The following is a 13,720-nucleotide window of genomic DNA, read 5'->3' as shown; positions in this document are numbered from 1 at the left end:
GGGAGTAAGTATGTATTGCCAAAAAAAGATATGAAAATCACTGTTTTCCAATTTAATAATGTTCATTCAACCATTGATTAATTATGGGCATTCAACATAGAATTTGTTTTGGGATTTGGCTAAAACCCAGTGTTTGATATGGGTTCTGCCAAATTGCTTGAGTCACAGCTTACAATTCTCTAAAATTTTGAATATGCAAATAAGGGTTCTGTATTCAGCCAAATCTCCTGGGGAGAATTTAGTGTTCATCTAAATCCAGATATTATGGATTTGGGGCATCAGTATTACCCTGTGTATTTTTGGTAAGAGGGCGTTAGTACATGCACTGCTCACTCTGCACTGCTCACTCAGGGCGGGATTTATATAGCGGGTGCCCCTAGGCCCACTGCCGTTCGTCGTCCCTTTCCCCTCCCCTTAATAGGGATTGGTGCACTGGAAATTTTAAAATTTATTGTACCCCCTGCGCACCCCCAGTGTTTTTGAACCAATGTGGGTGTGGTTGGGCAACATGCCGACTCCTAAAATCCTGCCACCCTAGGCCCGGGCCTTGGTGGCCTTTCCACAATCCAGGCCTGTGCTCACTGGCTGGAGCAAGTCCAGTAAACACGGGCCATTAATCAGATGTTTGCTTTCAATTTGAAACCAGTAATGCTACTTGGTTGTTGTGGTTTACCTAAAGCAAATTTTGTGATTTTACTTTACTTCTACTCTACTTTTTCCCAGTCCAACTAGTTTTACGTATATAAAACTCCATCACCTATTTTGTGTCCCTGCCTTGCAAGCTTTATTTCTTTTAACCCCAGTTGGACCCTCTTCTAGTTTTGGGAGAAACGGGAATAGCCATCAGAAGTTTGCTAGATAGAGGCAAATAATAAGAGGGAGGCAGAGTGGCTAAGCGGGTGCGGCAGTTTTACACAAGGCTAATGTCACATATGGTGACTTTGTGAGGTGTTCTGTGAGCACTGACATGCACTTCATTCATCTGTCAGCATTCAAACGCAGAGCACAATTGAGCATTTTTGGGCCAAAATCTGCCACATGTTCACACTGACAGGTGGAGACCATGACTGTCAGTACTCACAGAACACAGGGCGGATAGTAGTGGATCGGCAGTCTCTCTCCTAACATTTTGCCTAGTAAAAGAAAAGCCATTAACTTTCCAACATACATAAGCTTTTTTTTTAGTTTTTTCAAAGTTATTTGTAATTAGTAGTTGCCACTGAAAGCAGCATTTATGTCTCTTGTCGTCTGCACCAGTGGTTTTGACTTTTGAAAACAATGTAGAAGAAACTAACTTGACACCCGCTACATTGTTTCATCAGTCCAGAACCAGGACTGCAGAAAGGGACAGAGAAACAGTGCGGAGGCCATTTGTGGCACAGAAATGTCCCCTTATTATGTAGATGCGTGTGACGTTGTGTGCATGAGTGTGCCAGATGAAGTGCTTCTTATGTGTGCCATACAACATAGCCACCCATCACCCATCTGCATCCTGGTGCAGGGGCCATTTTTAAAAACAATTTGGGGATGACGGGTGCCCTTTATGATAAAATCACTGACAGGGATAATATAAGAAGGACAGAACTGGTAAATTAAATGTACTAGGGTGTATATACCGAGAATAGGAATAGAGTAGTGATCTAGACAAATCTGACCCTTTTTGCTTCACTGATATTTCATGAAACACCAAAAAAAGTGTCAAACGCTTTGAAGCCAGGGGGTGTTTTTTTCATGCAAAATTTTTCAAACCATTCAACATTTTTTTTACTATATATTAGTCTATGTGCGTTTTTTTTTTTGGGGCCGAAACATGGCAAAATATTTCCCTCATCTCTAGTATTGAGAGGGGTCACCTGGAGGGTAAAATAAATTGGCTCAGTGTTCAGCGCTTCTGCCTTGCAGTACTGAGGTCCTGAGTTGAATCCAAGCCAGGACACTATCTGCAAGGAGTTTTATACTCTTCTCAGGTACTCAGGTTTCCTCCCACACATTATAGACTAAACTGACCATAGTGCGTGTAACTGTGATAGAGACATTAGATTGTAAGCTCCTCTGGTGCAGGGACTGAAGTGATGTGGTTAAAATGAAACTCCAGTGAACAGATAAGACATGACAGTTGAAAAAAGGGATAGGAAAAGAAGGAGGTGAAAGGGAAAAAGAGAAACAGAAGAGGGTAAAGACAAACTGGCTGGTACAAATCTAAAGGGATAATGAGACAATGCCTGTTGGTCTGTATGAGAGGCTGAGATGCTGCCAGTGCTGAGAGAAAGCGAATAACGGCAGAGGGAGAGAGACATTGGTGCCAGTGTCACTAGAGTAGGAGGCAGGGACTGCAGTGATGAAACACATGGGAGGAGCACCCACTGCCAGGAAGGGGAGGGGGAGGAAAAACCCAGAGAGGTCTCTGTGGCTCCAGTACAGTTTCATTGCTGGAGTAGCTCATTTGTTTGCTCGAAGTTCTGGAATTGACATTATCTGCTGTGGAAGGTGAGTGTTTCATAGGAACTGTTCCTGCGGAGGAATATGAATGAGGGGAGATTGACTCCTCTCTCCGGTGTAGTTTTCTTGTTGAAAGTTCAGTCAGGTTGTAGCCCGGGGCTTAATCCCGTTAGCTGCATTCTCCTGGTGTTTGCAGGTAAGTCATGTATAGTTATGGGGGTAACTGTGCAATTACACTGTATTCCTTTCATTTATGTACTTATGGGGGTAACTGTGCAATTGGACTGTATTCCTTTCATTTAATGTGACATTTGGGGGCTGTCAGGACAGATGTTTTTTTCACAAGCAACTGGAACTAGTGACCATGTGAAAAATATTAGCAATATTAGGGTTGGCGAATACCAGATATTCTGAGTTTCTGAGGTACAGTACAGTGTGAATGGAAGAGCCACAGGTTAAATGTACCTGCCTCAAGTGTTATTGGAATTGTGTCTGTGATTGGCCATACATTGGCTGAGGGATGTGTGAGCCGCCTTACTGCTTGCCACAATTCTATGTTCTTTTGATACCAAACTATTATCCAAAGAAATGTTGTGAGATTGGGTCTGTAAAACCATGTGTAAATTGTGTAACATAGATTTTGTGTATGTGTATATATATATAGAGAGAGAGAGAGAGAGAGAGAGAGAGAGAGAGAGAGGAGAGGTAGGTTATAATAATCATTTATAATAACCTCCCTGTCATCCCATATTTATCAGTTCGGTGGTGTGAATGGGTATTCAGGCGACTAAATTGCAACATCAGCTCCTGAACCGACTGCTGAAGGGGTTACAAGTTACAAGGTCGCTGCAGAAAGCAGTAAAGCACTGGTGTGTTTCAGGCTCCTTCACTGGACATTGGGATGTGGTGCTTCCCATGATACCTTTTCTTGAAAATACCACCCTTCTCTCCTAACTTACCTGCAGTTTAATAACGAGGGCATCAAGCATCATTTTTCCCCGACTGCGCCAGAAATGTTCTTCAGCTGGCTCAGTGTCCTTGGTTTAGACTAATACTAAACTCCAAGAGACATACTGTGTGCCAGTGCATTATACTCTTTTTTTAAATAGAAGGAATAGTAGTAGTAGTGTTATGGGTTGACTTGTTGAAAATTTCTGCAAGAACTCTACTAGTCCCGCCCATCTGTTTCACTTCCCGCTGCCTCCTTTCCCAGGCTGTGCAGGGCAGCCGGCAGCACTCAGCACACTGCACTGTAGGACAGGAACTAATCAGCAGCTAGGCTGACCTGATAGGGAACTGAAGCCTGTCTTTGGCTGTGTGAATGCAGGGCTGTGATTGGCTGCCCCCTTCTACTGTGCTTCTGGTGGGGTACTCTGATGAAGTGCCCAATGGCGCAAAACATGTCAGGAGGGAGTGGCTGATACAAGGTATGCAGACAGGGGGCGAGGTACTGCCATATGGTTTGTTATGCATAAACACACATATATGGATTATGTATTTTTAGTAAGCTGATTTGTTATGGTGAATTTGCACAATTTGATGTGAGGCTCTGTTCATGTTTCTAATTTTGAGTCACCATTAGAACACGCCCACCACTCATTTGACACACGGACAGGGACCAGAGAGGCTCTTTAGGGAGTTTAAATTTTTTATTAAAAAATTTAATCATTTTTAGGGAGGGTTTGGGCCGACTTCCACACATATTTTGCAGGTCTTTGACGGGTTCAGGTGGAGCTCTTCTTCTAGTGTCTTTTTGCCCGCCTGCCCCCATTCGTAACTCCAGAGATGGCTGGTCACGGGTCTTTAAATGGAGGTGCTGGCCGGGATCAGGTAAGGTGTGGGTTGGGAGCAGGTGGCACATCACTATGTGGCACCCATTCTCTGCTGCTGGTACACCAGCAGATCTCTCACACTTGAGTTTGGTTTAAACCATTTGCCCGAATGAACATGTAAATGCTGTTTGACTATTTATGTAGGTTGTCTGTGTATGTGTGGCCATCTTCATATGTACAGGAGAGGAAGGTGGAGCGAACGCCATTGTTTAACATGTTACATGTGGGGAACAGGAGTAATAGAAATAACTGATATGGTACCCTAGTGCCTCTTCTGTTTGTTTTCTGATGTGGGCTTGGGAGTGAATAACATTGGAGAGGATCTAGTTGACCCATTCCCTACCTTGTTTTAGGGTTACTCCTCAACCCCAGGAATGAAGTACATTTTAGTAACAGGTGAAGGTGTTAACATTTTTACCAGGGACTCAAATGCTAAGTCACTAAGGGGCGCAGAATTCTTAAGACGGGACTTTCTGTCTCTATTGCAAGCTGTTTGCCTTTTCTGTCTTTTGTCTTTCTGTTGTTAATCCTCATATCTCCAATCTTCTCAGAGGGAAATATACACATATCCCTTGGGCCTGCTAAAAACTCAGTTTGCAACCTGACCTCATGTTCTTTTCTGTAATGTGCTTCCTGTCTGTAGTTTTATTAAATCCTGTGATTTATGTAGGAGTCTACACCCCTTTTCTCTAACTGGATTATATATTTTTTTATTGTTTTTTTATGTTTTCCAAAGAAAGAGAGAGTAGTTACTTTAAGGCATAATGTTTCTGGACTTTTGCTTAGCCTTTCATTCTTGCCTGCCTCTGTTCATGTGAAATAACACATCTGCTGTGTTTGTCGTTTCCATTGGTTGGCTGCCATGGCTCCTTGCAGACAGCTGTTTTTAGTATAATTCATGACGCTGGTGCATATAATGCAAGGACATACAAAATTGTGCAGACCATTAAATACACTGTGAATCATACACTTACGTACACAGCTCTTTGTCATCCATAAAGCATGCAGCCCCCTATACTGGCTTTTCAGTTATAGAAAGTCTCAGAAAAAGAAGCTAATGCATCTGAAAATCCTCACACTATTGTAAATGCCAATGTTAGTCGTGACTTCTGGCTAATGAATGTGCCTGACCTCAAGGGTGCTTCTCAAGGACTGAAGTGTTATCTACTTCTTTTGAAATAAAAATCCAGCAGCTGTTTTCTTTCTGTCAGTGTGACTAAAGTAACCTGAAAATCTTGCAAATCACATTTAAAGGAGAACTAAACCCCCACATATAAAAGCCCTCCTCTACAGCTCTCCATCGGTCAGCCTCCCTCCCTGCAGAGTCTATTACATGGAAAAGTGTTCCTTTTTGAAAACTTGACTTATAGATGCAGAGTAGTGCAGCGGATTTCAGATTTTCTCCTATTGGTTCAACAACACTGTTCTTTCTGGTATATGTGCAGTTGTAGCTTGTCTGGGATTAACGCCACCCATCAACAAAGTGACAGAAGAAGATCTCCAGTTTACAAACAGGGAACCTTTCCTTATGATAGACTTAATAGTATGGGAGCTGATGGAGGGCAGTTGATGGGGGTTTTTATAGGGGGGTTAGTTCCCCTTTAAAGCAAAATAATAGTACTATAGTATAATATTTGTGGTCTTGATCAACAGGTCACCATAGACTATAATTTGGAGGTATCCTAAGTGAGCAGCTCTCAATTTGTATGGCCAGCCTTATGGTGGCCATACATGATAGCATCCGCTTGTTTGGCAAGGTCGCTAAACGAGCAGGTCTTAAAGGAGAAGGAAAGGCAATTTACATTGGGGGTGCCAAAAGTTAGGCACCCTGAGCCAGTGCTCATATCAGCAGAAATCGGCACTGGCCCGGGGTTCTCCCAGTGAGCACCACAGAGCGATCCTCTTCCTTCTTCTTTGGTTTTCAAATTTCCCGGGGTAGACGCATGTGCAGTAGAATGAAATAGCCGGCTTTTTTGTTAAAGTTCGACTTTTCACTCTACTGCGCATGTACAGCAGCGAGAAGACCAAGGAAGCAGAAAGATAATCGATCCGTGGTGCTCGCTGGAATAACCCCGGGTCGGTGCAGTTTTCTGCTGATAGGAGCACCAGCCAGGGGTGTCAGGTAAGTAAATATAATCACTTGGGGGTGCCTACTCCTTTAACCTGATATGCCCACCAAAGGCAGGGCGATATCAGATTAATCTGATCGCTTAGCCCTAGGGCCAAATGATCTGATTACAACGAAGGAAATGGGCACGACGGGACGAGGAACACATCAACTAGCTGATGTGGTCCTCGATCGTCAAGAAAAATCAAACCTGCCTGATCAATATCTGCCCAATTTTTGACCTGACTTGTCGGAATGCCCCATACATGGGCCAGTGCCAGGCCAAGCAGACCGGGCGCCCTAGGTGACCTGTCCCGCCACCACACTCCCCCCCTCACTCAACCATACAATATTTCCCATCGAGTATTCATTCACCAGAATCAAAAGCAGAAATGTATTGTGTATACCAAGTGTGCGTGTGGTCTCGCAGGTGCGATGATGTGCGACCTCGGACAGCACGCACAGGCATGTGCAGATTGTCGGAGGGGAGGGAGGGCGAGAGAGTGACTGAGGGGAGGAGATAGAGTGCCAGCGGGGGGTCAAGGGGATTTTGTTGTCTGCTTTTTACGTCTGCTCCTGGCACAATTGTTAGAGCACCAAGATATGCAAACTCCCTTTGGAATCCCAGCAGGGGCCGTGAAGGGCACCTAACACCTGAAAGGGGGGGGGAGTATTTAAGTGACTCCCTTAGCCCCACAGACAGCACTGAATTCTTGTTGAAGCCACAGGGCTTTGCTCTCCATATTGAAACACAAAGGCATGCATCTAGTCTTGAAAGGGCATGGTGCCAATGTGTGCGAAAACATGGTGTCTTGTGCCTGGTTTGTGTACTTTTACTTATTTCTTTTCTAGGAATAAAATCAACGTTGCCAGATGAGCTCTAGGAATTATATTTCCCCCAAGCAAGGAATAATAAGTAATTGCCTTTTCCCCACAAAACTCATTCTTCTTCCAAGTGGAGCGGTTTCACACAGCACATTTGTAGCAAGATATTTGTGTCTAAATGAAAGCCGAGGTTTACAATTTTCCATTTTCATGGAATACCCCGTAGGCTTATCCACTGGGTTGCAAGCATAACAATAGTAGTTGTTAATTAGACTCATACAGGCTGGGCTCTTCCTTCTTTGGGTTCATCAATGTGCTGCCCATTTTTTTGAACCTCACCTCATTTATATGCAAAATAATTGTGAAAAAAAGTTATATAGCAATATTTTCCATGGCTGCTAATGCCCCGACCCTCATAAACTTCAGCCTGGGGTATTGACACTTGACATTATTTAAGTTTTCAGGCTCTGTATTTGTGTCCTCATCGATTTAAATCAAGCCAGAACTGTATGTTATTTACGTCTGTGGCTTGTGTAACATTCATGTGACTTGGGTCCCAGGGGTCTGAGTTTCTAAGTAACCATGTTACTTCTTTTTTTCTCATATTAAGGCTGATGTAATGCATTTCTTTCATTCTTTTTTATCACAGTGATATGTGTCCCCTTGCACCGAGCAGAGAAAATCTGCACCTTTACTGTATTTACTTACTCTATTTGCTTTAACTCCTTGCTGAACAGTGACCCTCAGAAACCTCCTCTTGTATCACATGACCACCTATTAACACGGAGTAACAATAAAACTCCTACACATGCTCACTCTATACACACACACTTGTAACAAATATACGCAGATTTAGAATGTCAAGTATTCCAGCTCCTATAAATAAATTATGCTGGGGGCAAATCTGACTTGTCAAGGAGAGATACTCAACAATCAAACTCATCACTGCTCACAACTTTGACCAAGTGTTCCTGTGGTGACAGTGCAGTTGTTATATTCTATCTCCACTTCTCCATTGGATTAGATCCCTACATAATGAGTAAAGCCAACAGAAGATTCTTTAAAGGAGAAGGAAAGCTACGGAGGCATTTTATTGCCAATAGCAAGAAGAAATGCAATGTTTCTTTTGACAGCAGCACTACTTTGCGGGTTTACGGTTATATTTAGGTGTACCCAGGACTGGACTGGGATTCAAAATAGTCCCTGGCATCCCTAGTACACAGAGGCCCAAACAGCCCCCACCAGCCCACTTAGTCACTTTCTATGGCATCTTACAGCAGCCCTTCTGGCATTTGCCAGAACCCACAGATTGCCAGTCCGGGCCTGGGTGTACCTTTCTGATAAGTCTTACCTAGTTTTAACCTTTCCTTTTCCTTTAAGGGGTTGTTCATCTTTCAAACACTTTTTTTTTGATTGTTCACCAGAAGACACTTTTTTTTCAGTTGCTTTCCATTTTTTGTTTATTACAGTTTTTCCAAAATTGTAATATTCGTGACTCTGGCAGCTCAGTGATCCAGGTGCACATTTGGAAATGTTACAATTTGCTACATTAGTTGATACATTTCTCAGCAGCGGCTGCGGAATACTAGTAACTATTGTATCAATTGTAACAATTGCCTTTAATGAAACTCTGGGATTCTGCACAGCAGGACCAACAAAAAAAAAAAAGAAATGTAGCAACTGATGTACCAATTTAGAGCCTGTGAGGTCTGTGACCCCCTCCCAGAGCTGCTTTAGAAAGAGATAAGTTGACCAATGAAACCTTCAATATTAGGAAAATGGTCACAAATAGAAAGTAACTGAAAAAAGTCTTTATTTCTGGTAAATCTGAAAAAAAAAAACCAGAACTGAAAAAAGTGTAGGAAGGTGAACAGCCTCTTTAAGGCTGAAGAAAAGGTACCCATTTATAAAACATTTCTTCCATTTCGAGCAATATTTTTTACCATTCCTAAAAATATAGGGGGAAATTTACTAAAGGGTGAAGTGGCTAACTGCATAAATTTCGTAATTTCGCCAAGGAGATAGACTCTGTCGCAACTTGCACTCTAATGCCAGGCGAATTTTCGCTCTGGCGAAAGAGTGTAACTACGCAAATTCATTATGTTTTTGATTTTACTGACCGTTACCTCTATCGCCAGACTTGCTTTCGCCACCTCAGACCAGGCGAAGTGCAATAGAGTAGATAGGAGTTCCTCAAAAAAAAAAGTTGAACAATTTTCTAAGTCCCAAAAAACGCTGGCGACTTTTCCTTTTTACAGGGTGATAGGCTGAAAAAGATCGACATTTTTTTTGGGGTACCCACCTTCCCCCCCTACATTTGATAACATATGGCACCTAAATTATACTGTGGGCACATATGTAGGGCAATATAACAACTTTATATCATTTTATTAAGGTTCCCTGGCCTTGTGTAGTGTAATGTATTTGCTGCATTGTACTTTAACTGCACGCCGTATGCAAATTAGCCAACGCTAGCGTAACTTCGAACTGCTGAGTGTAATTTCGCTAGCGCAACTTCACCAGCGTTCGGTACCCTGTGCGCAACTTCAGATTTTCTTGAATTAGCGTTATCAGGCGAATTTATGACTGTCGAAGTGTTGCGATGTGCGCGAAGCCAGCACTGGCGATTTTTTGCCGGTTAGGCTTGGGTGAATTTGACCCATTTCGCTTAGTCAAAAATTCGCCACCAGCGAAATGTCGCTGACGGCCATTATAGTCTGTGGGCGTCAAATTCTTTTTTGACATGCAGCAAAAAAAATTTTCGTGCGACACCATACACGTCTATGGGCCTCATTTTTGCTGTGAAACAAGGCGAAAAAATTCACCCATCCCTAGGGGCTGGACTGAGGGATTGAAAGAGCTGCTCTCCACTTTCACAGATATGTTTATATCCATGGCACAACTGGCGCCCCTTATCATTTAGCTCTTTAATACTTTAAAATGGTCCCACCCCTGTTACACATAATATAAGTTAACCGCATGTGTATACAAGCATCATGTGCTGGAGGCCTGCTGTCCCCATTATAATGTATAGATACTATCCTAGAAAGGATATAAAAAATTAAATCAGACCAGCTATATGCACAAAGGGATTCCAAAATATTTTATTGTTATGCCCAGGTCTAATACAGCAGCTCACTATGCATCGGTCCAAGAAAGAGGGAGCATTTAGTTTGAAATAACAACCAGTATTACACAGACAAATCAGTTCTGGTAGACTCACAGCCCCACCATGAATCTACATAGATGAACATTTCTGGGATATCACTGTAAATCTCCATTATTTTTCCTTTGTTTATCAGTGAGATGTCCAGAATCTTTTTCCCCACTGAGCATATTGAGTAGTTAACATAATATATCTATAGTGTTCCAATGTGTTATCAACAATAAATGGAACACTTTTTTATGAGACTGTACCCATGTTGATCATTATTATATTTTAATGATATTGAAAAGGCACCGGTGATGATGATGCAACTTGTTTACTATGATGTCTTCACTTGTGAGTTTTGTCTCCAAAATTGCACTCGGAGAATACAAAGCTTTTGGGGAATGCAATTTGTTTGTCTTCAGCAAGGTTATTTATATAAATGTGGGTCCCTTTGGAGAATTTCTGTAATTGGTAAATATAGAGCCAAATTGTCTATATATCTGCCAGGAGAGAATGAAATGTATGCTAAAAGATTGTTATCAAGTGTCAAGTCCTGCTGCTGGAGTCAGATAATAGGTGGTTTAGGGAGGGAAATAAATCATGTCTTTCTTTATTTGAGTAATTCCTAAACATATTTATATATACAGCCATATTCACAGCTGCAATAGCTCTTTCACTGTTGTTGGAAAAAATTCCTTAAATACTGCTCCGTTGCCATGCACCATACCATGCAAACACACAAGCTTGTTATCTGCAAATACAACACAAAGCTGAATCTGTCTGCTGTTTAAATCGATCTAATCACGTAACCGTATATTGCAGGAAAATGAAGGAAGCATGCTCTGTATTCATCTATATATTCAGTGTTACAGGTATCACAGGACATAATCACAATTTAATATAACTGAAAGGTAATAAGGAAAATGTAATCTCTTTTTCCTTTGTAAACTCAATTATTGTTCCATTAAATAAAGATAAACAGAGTGGAGAAATGAAATAATTACCTCTGGTTCTTGCAGTGCAGGGTAGAATATCGGACTCCATTAACTCCTTCATTTGTCTGTATTTCGAATCAATTGCTAGGGATTTATTCCGTTTCATTTGCGAGGGAGATTTTATTTACATCTGTAAACTGCTGAATATTATTTGGATTATTTTTTGTAAACTGATATTGGCACCTGTAGCCACATATATATATATGTTATTGTGCCTGCTTCCAGCCATAAGATTTTAATGGCCATGCCACACCAGCCATTTTCTCTTCTGGTTTTCTCATGATTAAAACAATAGGCAAAAAAGCATGTTAAGCACGTGAAGGTGAAGAATGGAATATAATACACTGCATCATGTGATTATAAATTAAATATTACTTTTGTCATTATTGTTGAAAACTCTTTTAAAGGTAAGCTGTCTTTTGAAAATATTAAAGGTAGGGTCATTGTAGCAGGGATTGGCTCCTTTAATGAGGGACTTTCCCAATACGTGGGCAGGCGTCTGATCCCCCTATTAGAGAGGCTTCCCATGTTTCTAAGAGATACCACAATATATATATAAACTAATTGGAGGGTGTACCTTGGAAATCTACTCGTAGATGGTTTTCCATGGACAGCTGTATATTTTTCAGTAAATCATAATCTTTTTAGAATTATTTAGTGGATATACAGAATATGTGTATTTTACAGGCAATCAAGTGTATTTTAATGGTAGTTTTTATCCCCAAAGACTGCATGAAGTGCTTCCTTTGGTCCCATCTATGCTAACCTTTTTTTGGGGTGAAGGGAGAGGTGCCACATCTTTGGAGATAATTATCCATATTGGTCAAATATCATTACATTTTAGGGCAGAGACACACGCTGCTATTTCAGGAGATTAGTCGCCCAGCTACAAATCGCCTCTTCGGGTGGCTAATCTCCTCAAACTGCCTTCCCACAGGCTAGAATGTAAATAACCGGCAGGATGGCACTCGGAATGCTTCGTTGCCCGAAGTTGCCTCACGAATATACTTCGGGCAACTTCTGAAGCGATCCTCGCCGGCAATTTACATTCTAGCCTGTGGGAAGGCAGTTCGGGGAGATTAGTGGTCTGAAGAAGAAGAGATTTGTCGCTGGGTGATTAATCTCCCGAAATAGCAACACTCTGTTTCATGCCTGTAGTGGAACCCCTGACACGTGTTTGAGGGGCATTCCAGTGGCACAACTCCTGCGATTGTGTCGGATCTGTTCTACATGGGATGCCTTTCAGCAAATGGAACTTTGGGACAGCTTTGTGGAGCAGGGGTACTGTACTGTATACAGAATATAAAGTTGACCTCTTTTTGTTCACAGGACATGAAATTGGATGTATAGTTATGATAACATTGTGATGCATTTATATTGTTTACCCATATTATAGAATGTTGGCCCTTTTTCCTCTAGTATAGTAATTTTTTTTATATACCTCATGTGTAGTGGATGGTGATCGGGTGTGTAAAGATCGATAATGCACACATAGTTGTGAGGGTTAATGTTTTTAGATTTATGCTAGGGTGTTAAACGCCGTCATGTGTCACATGACCACTAGCTTTTGCCGTGAAACGCGTCAAGCATGTGTGGTCATTGGATATATGTATGCTCCATGGTTTTACTCAAATATCAATAAAATGATGATTTTATATGTCCTGCTTTGTTCCAAGACTGTTTCTCTAGCTGATGACACTTTCAGGGCTGTAGTACACATATCAGCACAGTATGAGACTGTAAGCTGGACAATAAGTGCTCCCAACTTGTGAGTATTTAAAGGGGACCTGTCACTCAGACATAAACATCTGTATCATAAAAGTCCTTTTCAAATTAAACATGAAACCCAAACTCTTTTTTTTTTCATTAAAGCATCCATACCTGTTATAAACTCATTTAGAAATTGTGGTGTTTATACAAAGGGCCTGTAGGTGTCACTGTGCACAAGAGTCATACTGTGTACATAGTACTTTCTAGTACTTTGTTTTAAAGTATTAGAGTTGAAGTGTAATGGCTGCATGAACCTGCTAATAAAGCACTGTTATACTTTGCTCATCCTCGGCTACCAGAACATAACAGAAATCACAGCTGTCAGTCATCCATTGCCTTCTCCACCTCTAGGCTCCAGACTGTGCATGGGCATCAGGTCCCCCATTCTGGCACATACAAAATATGTGGGGGTGGTAAAAAGTTCAAGAATGGCAGCTGCCTGCTTGCGAATCCAAAGACTAAAGGAAACAATATTTATATAGTGTAATAACATTTATTTTGCCTGACCAGCACATTAGAATAGAATCTGGGATTATTTATTCGGGTGACAGGTCCCCTTTAACTGCACGAGTGGAAGCCGTAATAAAGCTATTGGTGTGGT

At 41.6% G+C, this 13,720-nt stretch overlaps 1 protein-coding gene across 3 annotated transcripts in view; it reads left to right on the top strand.

Moving 5' to 3' along the window:
* carhsp1.L (calcium regulated heat stable protein 1 L homeolog) overlaps window positions 1-13,720 on the top strand; it is a 129,116-nt gene that overhangs the window by 98,725 nt on the left and 16,671 nt on the right. Inside the window, 1 exon segment of one of the 3 annotated variants that reach the window (NM_001094872.1) lies at window positions 2,439-2,487. The exons of 1 other annotated variant lie outside the window; for it this stretch is intronic. The gene's annotated coding sequence lies outside the window, so the exon portion shown is untranslated. 3 annotated transcript variants of the gene reach the window in all.

Source organism: Xenopus laevis, chromosome 9_10L (genome assembly GCF_017654675.1).
Source record: "Xenopus laevis strain J_2021 chromosome 9_10L, Xenopus_laevis_v10.1, whole genome shotgun sequence".
Lineage (NCBI taxonomy): Eukaryota > Metazoa > Chordata > Amphibia > Anura > Pipidae > Xenopus > Xenopus laevis.
This window is presented reverse-complemented; position numbering and strand designations above follow the sequence as displayed.